Below are 10,037 nucleotides of genomic sequence, written 5' to 3' on the forward strand. Positions count from 1 at the left end.
TAAGAATCACTTCAAGTGAGGAACTAGGCATGTGTAGCACCATCTAGTGGCGGCAAAAACACTTGCATTTAAGTAGGCAAAATATGCTTCATAAGCACTCATTTCTTGATTCACCATTGTTGAATAAAAAAACCAAATTGAGTGCTTTCAATTACCAGAATAACTTTATGACCAAATGAACACTTCTGTGGAACAAATCCACTAGCCACAAAAACCTGGAAAGCTTGGCCTCTCCAATGTTTTTTTGTAAAGTTTAATATATTTGAAACCAGCCATTTCTTTGGTGAATCAGAACTTTAATCTGCTTGTTTCACTTTAAACAACCAACAATGGGTGATTGTAAAAAAGGGTGGAGGGAGGGAGCGGAGGACAAATGTTGTGTTGGTGGAATGAACAATACAGGAGGGGCTTGATTTTCCTCTGTGATTCCACCAGGGCTGCAGCTGGGTAACCCTTCTTTGCCTCCTGTATGTGAATGACAGTGGGGAGGCAGGGCCCAGGTTCCTGGCCCACATTCCTCTCGTCTGCTGCTCTTCCTGGGATTGCCAGGTAAGGCTTGGCATAGTCCCTGGGCAAGTGGCAGGAAGGCCCCAAAGTCCTTTGATGGAGGAAGAGGACCTATTAGTGGCCTCCTCGCCCTCCATTTCAGCCCAATCCCTTACCTGCTGAAGGCCTCAGTCTCAAATGAGGCCTTCAGTAAAACATTTACAGAAGTGTTCAGGACGCTGATTCTGCTTTAAGTGGCCCTCCAGCAACAGCACCGGGATTTCCGTTCTTGGCAGCAGCAAGTTCCCTCTTGGTGGTGAAGATCACGCCAAGAGCCAGCCATGCATACTGATGTAAGAAAACTACTAGGCACTTGGTCTAAGCATTAAACAAAGCTTTAATCAACTGTTTTACAACATGGAGGTCTAGTTGTGCCCTTCACTAGTTCCTGTTAAGAATATCCTGCACAAGCTGGGCCCGTGCCCGAGTATTTATACTCTCCCTGGACAGTGCCACCTGCAGGCCACTCAATATAATTTCATAAGTCTTTCTTTCATGAATGACTGATTCATGTCACATACTAAATGACCCCCCATCCAAGAAAATGTGTCGGGGTTACAATGGCATCACAGTGGTATAAGTCCCACCCTGCCACCTCCCGGCCACAAAGAGGAGAATCCAGCACTAGCTGTTTTAAAATACCTGTCTCCAGTAAACGGGTACCCATACTCATGACATTGGCAATTTTGTGTCCAAGGTCTTTGCTGTTGATCATCAGATGGGAGAAACCCTTGTTCACAAATTTCAAGACGGGTAAATAATCTTATGTTGCCCACCGTCTCATGAATGCTCCTTAATATTGAAGACTGGGGCAGTGGGTTTCGTGAACCAGGGAGCCCGTGTTGGTTGCTCGAACTTCTCCATCTCTCTCATTTCTACTCAATCAGTTCCAATGGATTGAATTTCAGGTTCAACTCCATCATTCACAACTTTCCACATCAATCTAGAAGGAAAACAAAAGGAGTGCTTCAAAGCACTTTGCAACAGAGAGTCTTCCATTTCAGCCAGGTCATTAGTGCCAAATAGGAGCGAGGATTAGGAAGGATATAAAATTGACAGATAAGTAGGCTGAGGCTACTCTGCTGGCCCTGATTAATATATAGCAAAGCCCCAAGGGCAAAGAAATGTTTTCTTTTGGGAGGGGTTTTTCCTTTTAAAAATATATTCCCTGCTAAAATTGTAATGGTTAATCGATTAAATATTTTGCTATTCCTGAGTCATACACAGATTCTGGATTGATCGTTCATTGCTGTTAAGCAAGTATCACAGTAGAATCATACACTAGATGTTTGACTCCTTTGGTCAAGTGGTTAATAGTAAGATTTGTTTTAGTTATACCATACTTTTAATTTTTGTGGAATGGAGGTGGAGGAACGTCCATCACAGGAGCCTCATTAATACAGAAGAGCTTTTCGTGAAGGTTTACCAAATCTCAGGTTCCTCTATTTCCCCTCCCACCACCATCTCACACTCATTCATGCTCTTACAATATCAGGATTTCCTTGCATTCTTAAACATACTACTTTCTTGCTGAGAAATACTTGTACATTTTTATTGCATATTATCCATTCTAGACATTAACAGGCTTGTTTTCTACTGCTGTTTAACAGCAACAATGGCGAAAATGAACACCAGCACTGGTGGAAAAGCGAGAGATAAGCAGAAACTGTCAGATGGTTTTCCTTGTCTGCCGTCTCCACAAAAAAGGGAAGTGAAATACGTAACATAGAAACATAGAAGATAGGAGCAGCAGTAGGCCATTCAGCCCCTCGAGCCTGCTCCGCCATTTAATGAGATCATGGCTGATCATCCAAATTCAGTACCCGGTCCCTGCTTTCTCCCCATATCCCTTGATCCCTTTAGCCTTAAGAAATATATCTAACTCAGTCTTTAATATATTTAATAAATTGGCCTCAACTGCCTTTTGAGGTAGAGAATTCCTCAGGTTCACCACTCTCTGGGTGCAGAAATTCCTCCTCATCTCTGTCCTAAATGGCTTACCCCTTATCCTTAGACTGTGACCCCTGGTTCTGGACTCCCCCGCCATCGGGAACATCCTTCCTGCATCTAGTCTGTCTCATCCTGTTAGAATTTTATAAGTTTCAATGAGATCCCCTCTCATTCTTCTAAACTCCAGTGAATATAAGTCCAATCAACCCAATCTCTCCTCATACGTCATTCCTGCCATCCCAGGTATCAGTCTGGTGAATCTTCGCTGCACTCCCTCCATGGCAAGAACATCCTTCCTCAGATAAGGCGACCAAAACTGCACACAATACTCAAGGTGTGGTCTCGCCAAGGCCCTGTACAACTGCAGCAAGACATCCTTGCTCCTGTACTCGAATCCTCTTGCTATGAAGGCCAACATACCATAACCGCCTGCTGCACCTTCAGCGACTGGTGCACAAGGACACCCAGGTCTCGTTGCACTTCCCCTTCTCCCAATCTATTGCCGTTCAGATAATAATCTGCTTTCCTGTTTTTGCCACCAAAGTGGATAACCTCGCATTTATCCACATTATACTGCATCTGCCATGCATCTGGCCAATCACCCAACCTGTCCAAATCATACTGGAGTTTCTCGGCACCCTCCTCACAGCACACACGCCCACCCAACTTTGTGTCATCTGCAAACTTGGAGATATTACATCTAGTTCCCTTGTCTAGATCATTTATATATATTGTGAATAGCTAGTAACGAAACTTTTGAAAAATTTGCTGCTGTTTACTTGCTGAGCTTTCAGAGGAAGATGTATCCGTTGCCACTGGGAGAAATTGCCTCACCCAAAGAGCTCAACTTAATACAATGATGGAGCAACGGAATTCTTTGGCACGGAATCCATTCAACACAGATTTTGTTGTCATTCTTACATCAGCTGGTTCACTATCAGCACTGGTGAGAGAGGGATGCCCAGGAGTGCCGGCTCCACCAGAGAATAAAAAGCCCATCTCACAAGCGATCATCTAGGCTTTTAAAAAGGTTACTATCCTGTGTTTACCCATGTCTACATCAGAGAGACAATTCAAAAGCATTCGACAGTAAAAAGATTAATATAAGAGCAGGAAATTCCGAAAGGATTGTAATGCTATTCCAATTTGGAGGGAAGTTCTGAATAAAAAGTTCTGAATCCGAGCAGAATTAAATATGCGGAACATTTTAGCTGCACTAACTACTGTCTCAGAGATATTCAGAAAAGAAAGAAAATTAATTTAATCTCTTAAGTTTTATATTTCTTGGACTTAATTATAAAAACTCAGACACCAATAAGTATGGCCTTCTATCGATTTGATATTCTTTGTACGGAACTGCTGTGAACAGTCTTTCACAGCTAACTATTAAAAGAAAGTAGTTTGTATTATTTTATTAAAAATTTACACTTTATACCTTTGGCCATGAAGGAAACATAGAAGAAACTTAGGTTAAATATTCTAGATCGATGTGTGAAACTGAAAAAAAGTAGGTTAAAACAAGGAGTCCTAAAGTTGTTCACATGCTTTTGTTCATATAACACAGGTCAGCTAAATGTATGTTTTTAACGTGACTTTTTGTTTCCTAAGAAAATGTGTATTTCTGAATGTGACAGCCTGTTCTTTTGGTATGCTAACTGGCAATTTGGTCTGGCTTCAATGGAACCATCTGTGTGGCTGAATAAAGCAATCATTTTAAGTGAGAGAGGGGCAGAGAGAGATGTGTGCTACAAAACAAATCAGCTGCCACAAACAATGCAAAGTACCTGTGGAGAAGGTCAGGCATGCAGTTTTGTAGTTGGAAAATTGAACAATTTTCTCCTCCTATGACAGTTGTGCATCATTTCAGGCCTCTGCACATGAGCGACCTCAGACCGCTTTGAAGTGCCGGCCCTGCAACTGGCCATTCCGGTTCATGTAATTAAAAATGTTTTGTTTGGTTTTCCAGAATGCTGACTGGGGTCCTTGAGCTCCATTTCTCATTAACTCCCAGGAGCAATGCCATAGGAGATTCCCTATTATTAATACAAAAATAATGATTACATTATAAATCAGGCTGTTTTAAAATATTTGTTCTTGGGATGTGGGCGACATCCCGGGGACAAATTATGTTAAGAACATACGAAATAGGAGCAGGAGTAGGCCATTTGGCCCTTCGAGCCTGCTCCGTCATTCAATAAGATCATGGCTGATCTTCTACCTCATCTCTACCTTCCTGTACTATCCTCATATCCCTTAATTCCCTTAGTTCCCAAAAATGTATTGAACTCTGTCTTGAATATACTTAACGATTGAGCATCTACAGCTCTCTGGGGTACAGAATTCCAAAGATTCACAACCCTTTGAGTGAAGAAATTTCTCCTCATCTCAATCCTAAATGGCTGACCCCTTATTTTGAGACGGTGACCCTGTGTTCTAGATTCCCCTGCCAGGGGGAAACATTTTCTCAGCATTAACCCCGTCAAGCCCCTTAAGAATTTTATATGTTTCAATTAGATCACCTCTCATTCTTCTAAACTCTGGGGAATATAAGCCTAGTCTACTCAATCTCTCCTCAGGGCAATACGCTCATCCCAGGAACCAGTCTAGTCCCTCTAAGGCAAATATGTCTTTCCATCAGTAAGGAGACCAGAACTGTACACAGTACCCCGGGTGTGGCCTCACCAATACCCTGTATAATTGTAGTAAGACTTCTTTACTCTTATACTCTAATCCCTTTGTAACAAAAGCTAACATACCATTTGTTTTCCTAATTGCTTGCTGTACCTGCATGTCAACTTTCTGTGATTCATGTACAAGGACACCCAGGTCCCTCTGAGTGCAAACATTTCCCAGTCTCTCACCATTCAAAAAATATTCTGCTTTTTTGTTTTTTCTACCAAAGTGGATAACTTCACACTTCCCCACATTGTACTCCATTTGCCATGTTCTTGCCCACTCAGTCAACCTGTCTATATTTCTCTGCAGCCTCTTTGCATCCTCCTCACAGCTTACTTTCTCACCTAACTTTGTATCATCAGCAAACTTGGATATGTTACACTCAGTCCCTTCATCTAAGTCATTAATATAGATTGTAAAAAGCTGAGGCCCAAGCACTGATCCTTGCGGTACCCCACTAGTAACAGCTTGTCAATCCGAAAAAGTCCCGTTTATTCCTACTCTCTGTTTTCTGTCCGTTAATCAATCCTCAATCCATGCTAATATATTACCCCAATACCATGAGTCCTAATTTTATGTAATAACCTCTTGTGTGGAACCTTATCGAATGCTTTTTGAAAATCCAAATACACTACATCCCCCCTTATCCATCCTACTAGTTACATCTTCAAAAAACTCTAATAGATTTATCAAACACGATTTCCCTTTCATAAAACTATGTTGACTCTGCCTAATCATATTACAATTTTCTAAGTGTCCGGTTACCATGTCCCTAATAATAGATTCTAGCATTTTGCCTACTACTGATGCCAGGCTACCTGGCCTATAGTTCCCCGTTGTTACTCTTCCTCCTTTCTTAAGTAGCGGGGTTATGTTTGCTACCTTCCAATTCTTGGGGACTGTTCTAGAATCTAGAGAATTCTGGAAGATTAATACCAATGCATCCACTATTTCTGCAGCTACCTCTTTTTTAAAACCCTAGGATGCAGATTGTCAGGTCATGGGGATTTGTCACCACCTAGTCCCATTAATTTCTACAGTACTATGTCTTTACTTATGCTGATTTATTTAAGTTCCTCATTCTCTCTAGACCCTTGGTTCCCCATTATTTCTGGAATGTTTTTTGTGTCTTCTACCGTGAAGACAGATACAAAGTATTTGTTTAATGTTCTGCCATTTCCTTATTGCTCATTATAATTTTGCCTATCTCTGCCTCTAATGGGTCCATGTTTACTTTCACTAATCTCTTCCTCTTTACATACCCATAGAAACATTTACAATCTGTTTTTATGTCTCTTGCTAATTTACTCTCATATTCTTTATTCTCTTTTCTTATCAATTTCTTGGTCCTCCTTTGCTGAATTCTAAAATCCTCCCAATCCTCAGGCTTACTACTCCTTTTGGCAACATTATAAGCCTCTTCCTTTGATCTAATACTATCTTTAACTTCTCTTGTTAGCCACGGTTGGACCACTTTTCCTGTGGGATTTTTGTGCCTTAAAGGAATGCATATCTGTTGTAAATTATGGTCCAGAAATTCAGGTCGGGGGCTTCCCGCGGGTGCAAGCCCCCGACCTGCACTTACCTTGCGCGCCGGCAGTTGAGCTGTAGGGCCCCATGGAATTCCGATCCAGGGCCTGCTCCAGCTCCCGGCGCGCAGTGCTTGCGTGTCCCAGGGGCGTAGTTAGTTTGATGCATCCCCTGGGATCACGTGGGCCATGGGCAGCCAATCGGCGCAGGGAAAAGCCCATTCATAAGTAGTGACAGGAAGACCTGTCAAAACTTATAAATACTACGGCCCCAAAATAGTAGTAAACCTCCAAATAAATTTTAAAAAATCATCACACATTTTAAATAAACTATAAATTACATTAAATAACTATTTTAAACAATAATTTAAATTTTTGAAAAAAATAATTTTATATTCTAACGGGGCTAAAAAGAAACTTACCTTGCTTTAAAGTATTTAAAAATAATAAACCTGTGGAAAAAATGTTTTAATTTTAATTAATTGACCACTTACCTTTTAAAATGCAGGCCTTATGCCTGTTTTTTACATTTCTAAATTCTAAAGACTTACCCTCATGGAAAAACCTGCAAAAAAACGTAAGTTCAAAGCGCACATGCAGACTCCCGCGCGCATGCGTTCGACCTCTGAACCCCTTCATTCAGAGGAATGGAAGTGCCGGTTTCCCGCGCATGCGCAGTGCATGCAAGAAACCGGCACTTCCATCGGGCCCACATGTGAGTACCCCGTGCGTACTCACCCGTGGAGACCCGAATTTCTGGGCCTATGTATTAATTCTTTAAATGCTACCCATTGCTTGTCTACTGTCATACCTTTTAACGCAGTTTCCCAATCTACCTTAGCCAACTCGCCCCTCATACCTATGTAGTTTTCTTTCTTTAGATTTAAGACCCTAGTTTCGAACTCAACTAAATCACTTTTAAACTCAATATAAAATTCTATCATATAATGGTCACTCTTCCCTAAAGGCCCTTTTAATTAACCCTTTCTCATTGCACAATACTAGATCTAAAATAGCCTGTTCCCTAGTTGGTTCCTCAACATAACTGATCTAGAAAACTATCTTGCATACATTACATGAATCCTCCACACTATTACTGCAAATTTAGTTTGCCCAGTCTATATGTAGATTAAGGTCCTCCATGATTACTGTATTACCCTTGTTACATGCGCCTCTAATTTCCTGATTTATATTCTGTCCTACATTACAACTACTGTTTGGGGACCTATAACAACAACTTGCACTTATAGCACCTTTAACATTGTAAAACATCCCAAGGCACTTTAGAGGAGGGTTATCATACAAAATTTGACACTGAGCCACATAAGGAGATATTAGGACAGATGACCAAAGTATTGGTCAAAGAGGTAGGTTTTAAAGAGCACCTTAAAGAAGGATAGAGGTGGAGAGGCAGAGAGGTTTAGGGAGGAAATTCCAGAGCTTAGGGCCTAGGCAGCTGAAGGCACAACCGGCAATGGGGGAGCGATGAAAATCAAGAAACGCAAGAAGCCAGAATTGGAGGAATTCAGAGATCTTGGTGGTTTGTAGGGCTGAAGGAGGTTACAGAGACAGGGAGAGGCAAAGTCACAGAGGGATTTGAAAACCAGGATGAGAATTTTAAAATCGAGAGGTTGCTGGACCAAGAGCCAGCGAGCCCAGGGTTGATGGGTGAATGGGACTCGGTATGAGTTACGATACGGGTAGCAGAGTTTTGCATGAGCTCAAGTTTATGGAGTTAAGATCAGGAATGTAATATATGAAACAGAATATTTACATTTTTTGGGTTGGTCTTGGTAGTGAGACAGAAGGGTATGAGAATGACCCAAGAAGGTCCTGTACGTATCCCTAAGCAATATAACAAAAATTAACCTCTTTGTAGTTACCTGAAGGTTTTTGTTCATTTATGTTTCCATCGGGAGGTGAGAAGTGCCAGACTTGTTTTCTATTCATAAGAACATAATGGCCCAGAAATTCGGGTCGGGGGCTTCCCGCGGGTGCAAGCCCCCGACCTACACTTACCTAGCGCGCCGGCAGTTGACCTCTTGGCCTGCGTGGAATTCCTCTCCGAGGCCTGTCCCAGAGGCCGGCGCGCTATGCTGGCGTGTCCCAGGGGCGTAGTTAGTGCGATGCGTCCTCTGGGATCACGTGAGCAACAGGCAGCCAATCGGAGCAGGGAATGCTCCATTCATAAGTCTTGACAGATAGACCTGTCAAAACGTATAAATGCTGAGGCTGTAAAACTGTACTTTACCTTCAAATAAATTTTTTTTTAAATCACACTTTGTAAATAAACTATAAATTACATTAAATAACTATATTAAACAAAAATTTAAATTTTTGAAAAAAATAATTTTATAAAAAAACGGGGCTAAAAATAAACTTACCTTGCTTTAAAGTATTTAAAAGTAAAAAACCTGTGGAAAAAATGTTTTAATTTTAAATAATTGACCACTTACCTTTGAAAATGAAGCCCTTACAGCTGCTTTTTACATTTCTAAAATGTACAGACTTACCCGCACGTTAAAACCTGTAAAAAAAGAGGAAGTTCAACGCGCACGCGCAGACTCCCGTGCGCACGCGTTCGACCTCTGAACCCCTTGGTTCAGAGGATCGGAAGTGCCGGTTTCCCGCGCATGCGTAGTGCATGCAAGATTCCGGCACTTCCATCGGGTCCACGCGTGAGTACTCCGTCCGTACTCACGCGTTGGGACCCGAATTACTGGGCCAAGAAATCAGAGCAGGAGTAGGCCATATGGTGCCTCGGGGTCTGCTCCACCTTTCAATAAGGTCATGGCTGATCTCTTACCTCAACTCCACTTTCCTGCCCTATCTCCATATCCTTTGATTCAATTTTAGTATCAAGCACTTCCAGTTTAGAAACAGCATGAATCAGATGCAGAGTAAAATCTCTCTATCCGCATGCCAATGCATCCTAATCCCAACTTCAGCACCGTATATTAGACAGATCCCGCTGCAGCTATGTCTCACATGCTATAGGCAGTTAGATTGACAGCTCTAGCAATTTCCATCAAATTATAGGTTGCTAGTCATATGGTCCCACGCAATCCAAGAATTAGGTTAAGATTACCCTCATTTCTCTTAGGACACGTACCGTCCCTTCACAGAGCAACTTTCATCCCATCAGCCTGCGCTAGATTCAACCCCAAGATTTCAACTTTCGGTGATGGCAGAAAATGGGCAGTAGCAGATCGGTTTTCCATTGCGTTCAGCCCTAAGGTCGCAGATTCTCTCTCTCCCTCTCTCTTTCTTCCTCTCCCCCTCTCTCTCTCTCTTTCTCTGTCCATTCTCCCATTGTTTCTTAGTGAGATCAAAGAG

General features: G+C 41.9%; 1 long non-coding RNA gene across 1 annotated transcript; it reads right to left on the reverse strand.

Moving 5' to 3' along the window:
- Positions 1-911: 911 nt before the first annotated feature.
- On the reverse strand, positions 912-8,963 carry LOC147115593 (uncharacterized). The gene is made up of 3 exons (XR_015078579.1): positions 8,585-8,963; positions 4,281-4,529; positions 912-1,489 (listed from the first exon to the last, which is right to left on the reverse strand). It is a non-coding gene; the product is annotated as an uncharacterized LOC147115593 (long non-coding RNA).
- Positions 8,964-10,037: the final 1,074 nt, after the last annotated feature.

Source organism: Somniosus microcephalus, chromosome 6 (genome assembly GCF_052327205.1).
Source record: "Somniosus microcephalus isolate GS21.2 chromosome 6, FLI_Smic_1.0, whole genome shotgun sequence".
In the NCBI taxonomy this organism is placed as follows: domain Eukaryota; kingdom Metazoa; phylum Chordata; class Chondrichthyes; order Squaliformes; family Somniosidae; genus Somniosus; species Somniosus microcephalus.